General features: G+C 47.2%; 1 pseudogene; it reads right to left on the bottom strand.

Annotated features, from left to right (window-relative positions):
- Positions 1-4,438: 4,438 nt before the first annotated feature.
- Positions 4,439-7,587, bottom strand: LOC117735860 (annotated as a pseudogene).
- Positions 7,588-11,978: the final 4,391 nt, after the last annotated feature.

Genomic DNA, 11,978 nt, shown 5'->3' with positions numbered 1-11,978 from the left:
GCGCCAGACCTGGGGTGACAGGGCCTTATCAGCTGCTGCACCCCTCCTCTGGAACCCCCCCCTCATCCAACACGCTCCCATCCTATCAACATTAAAGCAAGCCCTCAAAACCCACCTCTTCAAACTCGCCTTCACCTGCTGACCCCTGCACCCTACCCTCCATTACATGACTCATTCCGCACAGCTTCTCCGGTTTTCTTCTTTACCCAAAATGTTCTGTTTGTTTTATTTGCTTCTTTGCCTTTCTATTTTTTTTGTTCCGTTTGTCTCTGTCCTATGTAAAGCGCCTTTGAGTACCCAGAAAAGCACTATATAAAATGGAAGTATATTATTAAGGGTATGCTGGATAAAGCTGAGCAAAGATCACAACACTGACTCCTGACTGGCAGGGAACAGCTATGACTTTCTATAGTAATATAATTAAATATATTTAGTGGACTCGGCTTGGACATAATTCACAGGACAAGTGGGATGGCTTACGATATGAGTGACAGTGTGTAAGGGTTACAGGTACTGGAACTCACAAGCACGAATCAAAGGCAGATTGACAAGCAAAATACTTTTAGTGTAGTTTCAGGCATGGTCAAACATATGTCAGTCGAAACAAGCAAACAAATCGAAAGGGGAAGGCAAAATCCAGGGTCGACGAGACAGGCGAAACAGGGTCAGAACAGGTAGATCAGGTATGAGACAAATTTACGCTGGAGAGTTTGGCACTAACACACAAGACAATCTGGCAGAAGACAAGTACAAGTGAAGGGACCTTAGTAGTGAGGAATTAATGAGGAAATGGGCTGCAGGTGAGACGGGCATGAGGAACAGCTGAAGGGAATGAGGGATGATCAGGTGTGACGGGCAGGATCTGAAATGACATGAGAGTTAATTGACCAGGCAGACAGGGTGAAAACAGCTAATATGAAGGGGAATTTGTGATAGAACCTCCCCCTCTAGGAACGGCTCCTGACGTTCCAATGGGTTGCGATGGAAATCCGTGATTAGGGAAGGATCGAAAAATCTTCTGCCATTAATGGAGGTACTGTTCGAGCGAATCGGTATGGACCCCATCGGGCCACTTCACCGGAGTGCACGCGGACATCGCTTTGTGTTAGTCGTCATCAGTTGTGACGGCCTTCTCCACTCCGTTTGGTTTATACCAATTCACCACGCTTCCCTTTGGGTTGTTTGGGGGCCCAGTCACTTTTCCACACCTCATGGACCGGGTGCTGCATCCGCATGCTGCATATGCTGGCGCCTACTTGGATGATGTAATCATCCACAGCACCACCTGGGCAGAGCATGTGCAGCGAGTGGACGCGGTGCTAGAGTTCATGAGACAGGCGGGTCTCACTGCCAACCTAGGGAAGTGTGCAGTTGGATGAAGGGAGGTACGGTATCTGGGGTACCACTTGGGCAGCGGGCAGGTGAGCCCTAAGATAGACAAAACAAGACAAAAACCTCAGCTGCTTGCCTACAGAATTTTCAGAAAGATGCGGTGCATCAGATACACAAGATTAAAACTACAATAAGCAAGCATACCAATAAGCAAGCATACCCGGACATGCCTGTCCGACACCCTAATGTGCGAGCCAGCAAGTTACGGCCCTTCGAAGTGTCTGTTTACATCACAAAATGCTCTCTCACCGGCCGGGATTCTTTCCCCCAAATGCAGGATTGGAGCGGCAATCTCGAACTCCGTCTGAGGACAGCCTCTCACCTTTCGGGAGGAATCAACTATTCTCTTTGCGCGTCTGTCGTCCAACGAAGTCCCAATCACATGTCCAATCCCATCCTCGTCGCCAAATGTGATTGAAATTAACCCTTCCAATTTCCCTTAGAGAAAACAAGTGTAATGTCCAAACACTTAAATGTCTTTAAGTATTTATTAAACAGAAACTTGGAATAATTCAATTGATTGACGAGAGCTCCGTCCCACAAATGGTTAGGTCTGACCCAGAAAAGATAGTGCGACATAGTCTTATACAGTCATGTTATTGATCAGGTGTTTGCCCCTCAGCCCTCCTCCCTTTCTTGCTCCTTTCTCCTTCTCACGGCGTCCATGTGAACAGACACCACCTGCTTTCCCAGATGGTGTCGTGGACATTCTTGAGAGCAGATAGATAGGGAGAGACACAATATACAAGAGGACTATACAATAATAAGATGAGCTGAACTCTATTCCCAGAGTTTGGTAACACAGTTACATTAAGGAAAAACACTAATGATAAATGTTCCACCACACCTGCTCATGACATGTTCTGAATGAATGTTCTGCCACGCCTGTCCGCGGCCCAAGACTAAAAAGGGAGTGAGGCAGATTCTGGGGCTGGCGGGTTATTACAGATGATTCATCCCAAACTTTGCAGATCTGACCAGCCCCTTGACTGACCTGACCTGGAAAGGTGCCTCAGATCCGGTCCAGTGGACAGAGCAGTGCCAGTTGGTGTTTGAGAACATAAAACAACCTCTCTGTGGGGAACCACTCCTTCATACACCTAACTTCTCTGTCCGTTTTACTCTGCAGACTGACGCATCGAACAGAGGGCCGTTTTGTCCCAACAGGTACAGGGGTTGACCGCCCTGTTCTGTACACCAGCCGGAAGCTGTCGGAGAGCGAGAGAGAGAGGGCAGGTACAGCCCGGTGGAGAAGGAGTGCCTGGCCATCCGGTGGGTAGTCGACTCTCTGCGCTATGACCTACATGGACCCTCATTCACCCTCTGTTTGGACCACACCTCGCTCCAATGGCTCCACCGCATGAAAGATTCCAACGCCCGGATCACTCGATGGTATCTGACTTTGCAGCCTTCTCTATTCAAGGTCATAGGCCGGGGGCGCAGATGGTCGTGGACGATCTCCTGCTCGTGTGCGTCAATCATTTTTTTAGGATTCACCAGATGCTTACAAACTCTTAGAAAACACCACAGGATAAGCATGACGTTTGTCAACAACTCTCAATAGTTGTGAAATAGGCCTTTCCAACTTTTACTCATGACTGTCTGATTGGATCGGCAATCCGTTCTCCACTGAATGGCAGGTTCTCACCTTCGGGGGAATAATCATCTATTTAAGGCGCCTTCTGCCGTCCACCGGAGTCCAGATATGGGCGTCCATCCCATCCTCGTCGCCAATTTGTGGTGGAAAAAAGATGAAGATGCTCTCGGAGGGGAGATCAACATAGTCTGACCTTGTTCGCTGTGTGTGTACAATCCTTATACACGACAGGGAAGCCCCCCACCCTCCCCAGACAAAAAAAACAGCTCTGTTCAATTGAATGGATGCCGACAGAGGTATACTTTGAAGTGGAGCTCAGAGTAATGTCAGCATACCCCTTTGTCTCACTGCGCCACCCTAGTCAGTCGTAATCATTCATGTTTGAGTTGTGGAAAAAATTATATGAACGCTGGACATATCATAAACCATTTATATCCATTAAACACATCTGGTAACTATCATCGTTCTCAGGCTATATTATTACTCAGAGGGCATAAGGTCAGTTTTTTCCCATGACAGTGAGCATCCTCGAAAATCCCCCGTTCAGCAACAAATTTGCTACTCTAAAAGACCACCTGAAGACTGTCGGACTCCGAGCAGGCTTGGCGGCTGCTCTCGATAAGGCGGAGTTTGACACCATGGAGCACCTGGGCATCATTCGCCGCTCAAATAGCCCGAGTGTACTGTCCTCACTAAAGGTTGTTGAAAACACGTATTCGTCAGCTATACAGCCAGCTTGACAATACATTCTCTTATGTATTTGGCAGAATTAAATGGAGGAAAATATAATTTTGTAACGCTGAAAAAGAGCACAAATTACATGCCTTTGTAAGTACAATAATACATCCTTATGCAGGATGGTCTTTGTGACCAATAGGCTTTCCTAACCCTAACAATTCATTATCAGACCATCCCATTCCAGCATCAACCAAAACTACTTCCTGTCTGTTCAGGTCATTGGTTAGCTAATGTTTTCGAAGATGTCCCAAACTTGACAGAACAAGGGGATTCCAATACGAATGCGATGTATTTGAAAAAGGCAATGTGTGTATTCGGTGTATTTGCCGGCAGCTAGCGGGGACGATGCAGATTGCAGCCGGTTAAACTTCTTAAAGCTGTGCCAAGCGAGTAGGAGAACGAGCGATGGCCGATACGAAAATGTGATTACAAACCCGAAAACACAACAATTCTTATGTTCAGATGATGATGGAGAAGCTTAGAATAAGCCCTCTAACAGCTCTGTCGTATTTAGGAGTTATTGTTGCAGTTGGTGCTCAACCCTGTGTCTGCGGGTTGGACACAGTATCCTCCTCACAGAACATGCAACTTATCAGTTGCACAAACTGAAAAGTTAAAGAAAGTGACAGCAGATTAATGCACAAAGAAATGTTATTTCTCTTTTGTGGGTTTAAGTCTTAAAACTGGGTGAATGATGGCACGAGGCACAGTTCAGGATTGTTTGTCTGAGTTTGCATCCTCGTTTAAAAACGGCAGGGCGTCTCGGCTGACGACGTACTCGGCCATGTTGGGGAGCCTGGACACTACGCAGCAGCTCAGGGCACTGCGGAACATATCCATGTCACAAGCCTCCGTCCACTCATCAGTCGTCGCATCGTAGCACTCAACTTTGAAGGAGGTGGTGAAGCCGTTGAAGCCCCCGACAACGAAGAGACGATCGTCGAGCACTTCGATGCCGAAGTTGCTGCGGGGAGTCAACATGGGCGACACTTCGTGCCAGCTGTTGTTCTCGGGGTCGTATGCCTCTGCGCTGCACAGACGGTTAGTGCCATCGAAGCCGCCAACCTTTGGTGAAATATTATGGTGAAAGAAAAGAACACTCACACTCAACTCTTTCTGATTCATCTGTTGACTGTTGAATAAATCTCTTCACACTTCACACAAGTTGGTGTGTCACCGTTCATGTGTACTTACTGCATAGACAAGACCTGCATATGCAACTATGCCAATTCCACTGCGCCGGCTGTTCATGAGGCTGATCATTGTCCATTGGTTGGCCTCCGGGATGTAATATTCAGCCGTTTGCAGGCACTCGTTCCCATTGAACCCTCCACAAATGTAAACCTGGGGAGAACAGGAGGGGTTTTAAGTAAAGAATCACTTCTCCTGGCTTCAACTGGTTATAAATTATACAGAGATATTTCTACTCTATTGCAAGATGATTCCCATCATCGAAGAATCGCCCTAATTGTCCAACTATTACCTCAACATAACTGCATAAGGTCCCACGGAAACAAGAATTGTGTAACTTTTCGTAATTTGGTTTATTTTGTTTTTTCAACAGGTAAAAAAACTACTCTTTCCTTCAACCCACCCTGTTGTGCAGCGTTTGTGCTGCTGGCGTCGCTCCGTTGCTCTTGCATCGGCGCGATGAGGCTCCACTGGTTGGCCTCGGGCCTGTAGCGCTCGGCGGTGCTGAGCCGCGTGCGCCCATCGAAGCCTCCCAAGGCATAGATGCATTCGTCCAGCACAGTGACGCTCACGTAGCAGCGGCGGTGGCACATGGAGGCCGCCTCGTGCCAGACGCGCGTGCTCAGGTCTAACCGGTGCACAGCTGTTGAAATGCTCCGCCCGGTCGAAAGCCGCCGATGCAGTAGAGGCTCCCGTTGAGGACAGCCGTGCCGTGGTAGGCGCGGGGCCCGCTCGCAATTGTTTGTCACGTTGATCCAGTAGTTGGCGCGGACGTCGTACGCCTCAATGCCGTTGGTTGGATGGCCGCCGCTCCAGCCTCCGATGGCCAACAGGATGGCATTCGGAAGGCGAGGGCGGGCGAGAGGGTTTCTGAGCTGAGCAACAGAGGAGTTGCTTGTCCTGATGTGACTTATGGATTTAAGGGCATCCCAGACCATTGTCGCGCACTCAGTGTTGGTCTTCACCAGCTCATTGGAGAAAACCTTGAGCCGCATGTAGTCCATACTCGTCAGGGCCAGTCGCACCTATACAGAGAGAAACGGGACAGGATCGTTAAATTGAACTTGTTGGACCGGTAACATTCTATATACAGTATATTTTAGTCTGGGAAATGTTTAATAGCGGACCGTGGAGGAATTGCTTTCAAAGAAAAAACTCTGAGGAATAAGCTACATCTGGCTTTGGATACACATTACACTAATAGATAGCAGGATTAACGTACTGTTAGCTTCTCTAAAACAGTTTGTCTCTGAACACAAACTGAATGAAAGCACCCTGAAACTGGACTTGGTCTTGGGACTTTAATTAAGGTGGTTAATTGACTGTTACTGCAATTGGGATAACACCACAGGCTAAAATGCTGAAGGTGTAAGTCTAAACAAAGTGACAGAAGGTTATCATACCTTAGACAAGAGCACTGCCACGTGTGCTTTCCGTTCTCCGGGTACGTGGTCGATCCAGCGAAGGACGGCCTCGAAGGCGACGCTCTCATTTCTCACGTTGAGGTCGTCTCTTTCGAGGATGTCGATGAGTTGCTGCAGGGGCAGCTGCAGGAACTCGTCATGGTAAGCGACCTCCTCGAAGTGATCGGCCATGTAGCGGTAGGCCCTGTGCTGCAGTTCGGCGGATAAGACGATGTCGGTCAACTGAAAGATGCTGATGCAGTTATCTGCACGGAGCTGCTCACCGAGGAAGTCGCAGCAAGTCTGCACGACGTACATCACGTTAAGTTGATAAGCCGCCATTAGTAGCTCCTGCACGTTTTCTTCCGTCACCGAAACGGAGCCGGTGTACGCAAAGGTCCATGATGAGCCGCATCATGTCGGGAGACATTCCCCGGTATGACGAATACCTTTTTGTTTGAACTCGACCAGCGTTGGAAGAGAGCACTGTGGGGTTATGGGGAGACGCAAAAGAAAGGGTTGGAAACGGACTTCAGATTTTTCTTCTCACATTGTTAACAATTATGTTTTCTAGTAAGCATGAATAGAATCGACACACAACCCTGTTTATGCATTAAAGGGCAATTATACAATACGTTCACCACCGGACATCATTCAGAGTGTAACTCGCAGTAAGAATGTCACAAATATTGATATTACATTTGTATTTCATTTTGTTTCTTTTGTGATCTCAGTGTTTTGCATCTGTGAACAGCTTCTCTGTTCCATTTGTGCGTTGAATCGACCATCTCAGTTTGCCTTAAATCAATCTGGTGACTTTTCAGAACACACAAATACTCAATGCTACTACACTTTTACTGATCTGCTTAAAAGCACATTACTATGGAATGAGAGACTACTGTTGCGTTCAAATAATAATAATATAATAATAATGAATAACAATGCAATCAATGTAGAATACAACACTTCATGGAAGTTGATATTTAGTTGTAATGACCTGAATGTCAGCGAGGACCTTCATTTACCCATCCTCAACCTGATAAAATTCGTTTTTTATTACAAATGCTCCATGAACTCATTACGTATTGTGATTAGTCTCTCAGACTTTAGATCATTACCCCTTTTTATCTGCCAATTTGAAGGATATACATTCACACGCTTCAGATAATCAACTCACAGGAAGTAGGGGCTACATTTACACAGGATGACCTTGTGGATTTCAAATTCCACATCCTCCACTTTGATGACCGCGTCGCAAAATTGTCCCTCCAGCGGAGATCGTTAAACACAGAGTGGTCGCTCATCTTGATTTCCCTTGAGCACGACGAGTTCCTTGGTTGTTGACTGGTCTCTTGAATCTAAACAGTTTTTTTGAGTCCAGGAAGGTGCAAGAATTCTAGAATTCTAATTCTTGAATGGATTCATATTACATCACTGATCAACTGAGATCATCCAATTCAACCTGTCTACAGGTTGAATTCATTAAGTTATGCATTATCTAATGCTGCAACTTAATTAGTTTTATGTATGACAGATTCCTCATCTGACATTGCAGAGCTGGTGAACAAGCTAAATATCCCAGGATGACAATTAAAGAAAGTCAGGTCAAGCAAAGGTCACTAAAGACCTTTCTCATCCATGCCCTCATAACCTCCAGACTTGACTACTGCAACAGCATCCTCTATGGCTCTCCCAACAAAATCCTCAATAAACTTCAATATGTTCAGAACTCTGCCACTCGACTGCTCACCTCCACCCGCCGCTATGAACACATCAACCCGTTCTTATGCAACCTCGACTGGCTCCTGTTCAAATACAGGCTGGACTTAAAAATATTACTCAATGCCCTAAACAACATGGCTCCTTCCTACCTTTCAGACCTCCTCCCCATCCAAGCCCCAACCCGTTGCCTCAGGTCCGCTGGTGCAAACACTCTGAAGACCATCAGGACCAAGCGCCAGACCTGGGGTGACAGGGCCTTATCAGCTGCTGCACCCCTCCTCTGGAACCCCCCCCTCCACATCCAACACGCTCCCATCCTATCAACATTAAAGCAAGCCCTCAAAACCCACCTCTTCAAACTCGCCTTCACCTGCTGACCCCTGCACCCTACCCTCCATTACATGACTCATTCCGCACAGCTTCTCCGGTTTTCTTCTTTACCCAAAATGTTCTGTTTGTTTTATTTGCTTCTTTGCCTTTCTATTTTTTTTGTTCCGTTTGTCTCTGTCCTATGTAAAGCGCCTTTGAGTACCCAGAAAAGCACTATATAAAATGGAAGTATATTATTAAGGGTATGCTGGATAAAGCTGAGCAAAGATCACAACACTGACTCCTGACTGGCAGGGAACAGCTATGACTTTCTATAGTAATATAATTAAATATATTTAGTGGACTCGGCTTGGACATAATTCACAGGACAAGTGGGATGGCTTACGATATGAGTGACAGTGTGTAAGGGTTACAGGTACTGGAACTCACAAGCACGAATCAAAGGCAGATTGACAAGCAAAATACTTTTAGTGTAGTTTCAGGCATGGTCAAACATATGTCAGTCGAAACAAGCAAACAAATCGAAAGGGGAAGGCAAAATCCAGGGTCGACGAGACAGGCGAAACAGGGTCAGAACAGGTAGATCAGGTATGAGACAAATTTACGCTGGAGAGTTTGGCACTAACACACAAGACAATCTGGCAGAAGACAAGTACAAGTGAAGGGACCTTAGTAGTGAGGAATTAATGAGGAAATGGGCTGCAGGTGAGACGGGCATGAGGAACAGCTGAAGGGAATGAGGGATGATCAGGTGTGACGGGCAGGATCTGAAATGACATGAGAGTTAATTGACCAGGCAGACAGGGTGAAAACAGCTAATATGAAGGGGAATTTGTGATAGAACCTCCCCCTCTAGGAACGGCTCCTGACGTTCCAATGGGTTGCGATGGAAATCCGTGATTAGGGAAGGATCGAAAAATCTTCTGCCATTAATGGAGGTACTGTTCGAGCGAATCGGTATGGACCCCATCGGGCCACTTCACCGGAGTGCACGCGGACATCGCTTTGTGTTAGTCGTCATCAGTTGTGACGGCCTTCTCCACTCCGTTTGGTTTATACCAATTCACCACGCTTCCCTTTGGGTTGTTTGGGGGCCCAGTCACTTTTCCACACCTCATGGACCGGGTGCTGCATCCGCATGCTGCATATGCTGGCGCCTACTTGGATGATGTAATCATCCACAGCACCACCTGGGCAGAGCATGTGCAGCGAGTGGACGCGGTGCTAGAGTTCATGAGACAGGCGGGTCTCACTGCCAACCTAGGGAAGTGTGCAGTTGGATGAAGGGAGGTACGGTATCTGGGGTACCACTTGGGCAGCGGGCAGGTGAGCCCTAAGATAGACAAAACAAGACAAAAACCTCAGCTGCTTGCCTACAGAATTTTCAGAAAGATGCGGTGCATCAGATACACAAGATTAAAACTACAATAAGCAAGCATACCAATAAGCAAGCATACCCGGACATGCCTGTCCGACACCCTAATGTGCGAGCCAGCAAGTTACGGCCCTTCGAAGTGTCTGTTTACATCACAAAATGCTCTCTCACCGGCCGGGATTCTTTCCCCCAAATGCAGGATTGGAGCGGCAATCTCGAACTCCGTCTGAGGACAGCCTCTCACCTTTCGGGAGGAATCAACTATTCTCTTTGCGCGTCTGTCGTCCAACGAAGTCCCAATCACATGTCCAATCCCATCCTCGTCGCCAATGTGATTGAAATTAACCCTTCCAATTTCCCTTAGAGAAAACAAGTGTAATGTCCAAACACTTAAATGTCTTTAAGTATTTATTAAACAGAAACTTGGAATAATTCAATTGATTGACGAGAGCTCCGTCCCACAAATGGTTAGGTCTGACCCAGAAAAGATAGTGCGACATAGTCTTATACAGTCATGTTATTGATCAGGTGTTTGCCCCTCAGCCCTCCTCCCTTTCTTGCTCCTTTCTCCTTCTCACGGCGTCCATGTGAACAGACACCACCTGCTTTCCCAGATGGTGTTGTGGACATTCTTGAGAGCAGATAGATAGGGAGAGACACAATATACAAGAGGACTATACAATAATAAGATGAGCTGAACTCTATTCCCAGAGTTTGGTAACACAGTTACATTAAGGAAAAACACTAATGATAAATGTTCCACCACACCTGCTCATGACATGTTCTGAATGAATGTTCTGCCACGCCTGTCCGCGGCCCAAGACTAAAAAGGGAGTGAGGCAGATTCTGGGGCTGGCGGGTTATTACAGATGATTCATCCCAAACTTTGCAGATCTGACCAGCCCCTTGACTGACCTGACCTGGAAAGGTGCCTCAGATCCGGTCCAGTGGACAGAGCAGTGCCAGTTGGTGTTTGAGAACATAAAACAACCTCTCTGTGGGGAACCACTCCTTCATACACCTAACTTCTCTGTCCGTTTACTCTGCAGACTGACGCATCGAACAGAGGGCCGTTTTGTCCCAACAGGTACAGGGGTTGACCGCCCTGTTCTGTACACCAGCCGGAAGCTGTCGGAGAGCGAGAGAGAGAGGGCAGGTACAGCCCGGTGGAGAAGGAGTGCCTGGCCATCCGGTGGGTAGTCGACTCTCTGCGCTATGACCTACATGGACCCTCATTCACCCTCTGTTTGGACCACACCTCGCTCCAATGGCTCCACCGCATGAAAGATTCCAACGCCCGGATCACTCGATGGTATCTGACTTTGCAGCCTTCTCTATTCAAGGTCATAGGCCGGGGGCGCAGATGGTCGTGGACGATCTCCTGCTCGTGTGCGTCAATCATTTTTTTAGGATTCACCAGATGCTTACAAACTCTTAGAAAACACCACAGGATAAGCATGACGTTTGTCAACAACTCTCAATAGTTGTGAAATAGGCCTTTCCAACTTTTACTCATGACTGTCTGATTGGATCGGCAATCCGTTCTCCACTGAATGGCAGGTTCTCACCTTCGGGGGAATAATCATCTATTTAAGGCGCCTTCTGCCGTCCACCGGAGTCCAGATATGGGCGTCCATCCCATCCTCGTCGCCAATTTGTGGTGGAAAAAAGATGAAGATGCTCTCGGAGGGGAGATCAACATAGTCTGACCTTGTTCGCTGTGTGTGTACAATCCTTATACACGACAGGGAAGCCCCCCACCCTCCCCAGACAAAAAAAACAGCTCTGTTCAATTGAATGGATGCCGACAGAGGTATACTTTGAAGTGGAGCTCAGAGTAATGTCAGCATACCCCTTTGTCTCACTGCGCCACCCTAGTCAGTCGTAATCATTCATGTTTGAGTTGTGGAAAAAATTATATGAACGCTGGACATATCATAAACCATTTATATCCATTAAACACATCTGGTAACTATCATCGTTCTCAGGCTATATTATTACTCAGAGGGCATAAGGTCAGTTTTTTCCCATGACAGTGAGCATCCTCAAAAATCCCCCGTTCAGCAACAAATTTGCTACTCTAAAAGACCACCTGTTGAAGACTGTCGGACTCCGAGCAGGCTTGGCGGCTGCTCTCGATAAGGCGGAGTTTGACACCATGGAGCACCTGGGCATCATTCGCCGCTCAAATAGCCCGAGTGTACTGTCCTCACTAAAGGTTGTTGAAAAC

The sequence above is a fragment of the Cyclopterus lumpus genome, chromosome 9, assembly GCF_009769545.1.
Source record: "Cyclopterus lumpus isolate fCycLum1 chromosome 9, fCycLum1.pri, whole genome shotgun sequence".
NCBI classification, from domain to species: domain Eukaryota; kingdom Metazoa; phylum Chordata; class Actinopteri; order Perciformes; family Cyclopteridae; genus Cyclopterus; species Cyclopterus lumpus.
Note: the sequence above shows the minus strand (reverse complement) of the source record. Positions and strands in the feature narration are given on the sequence as shown.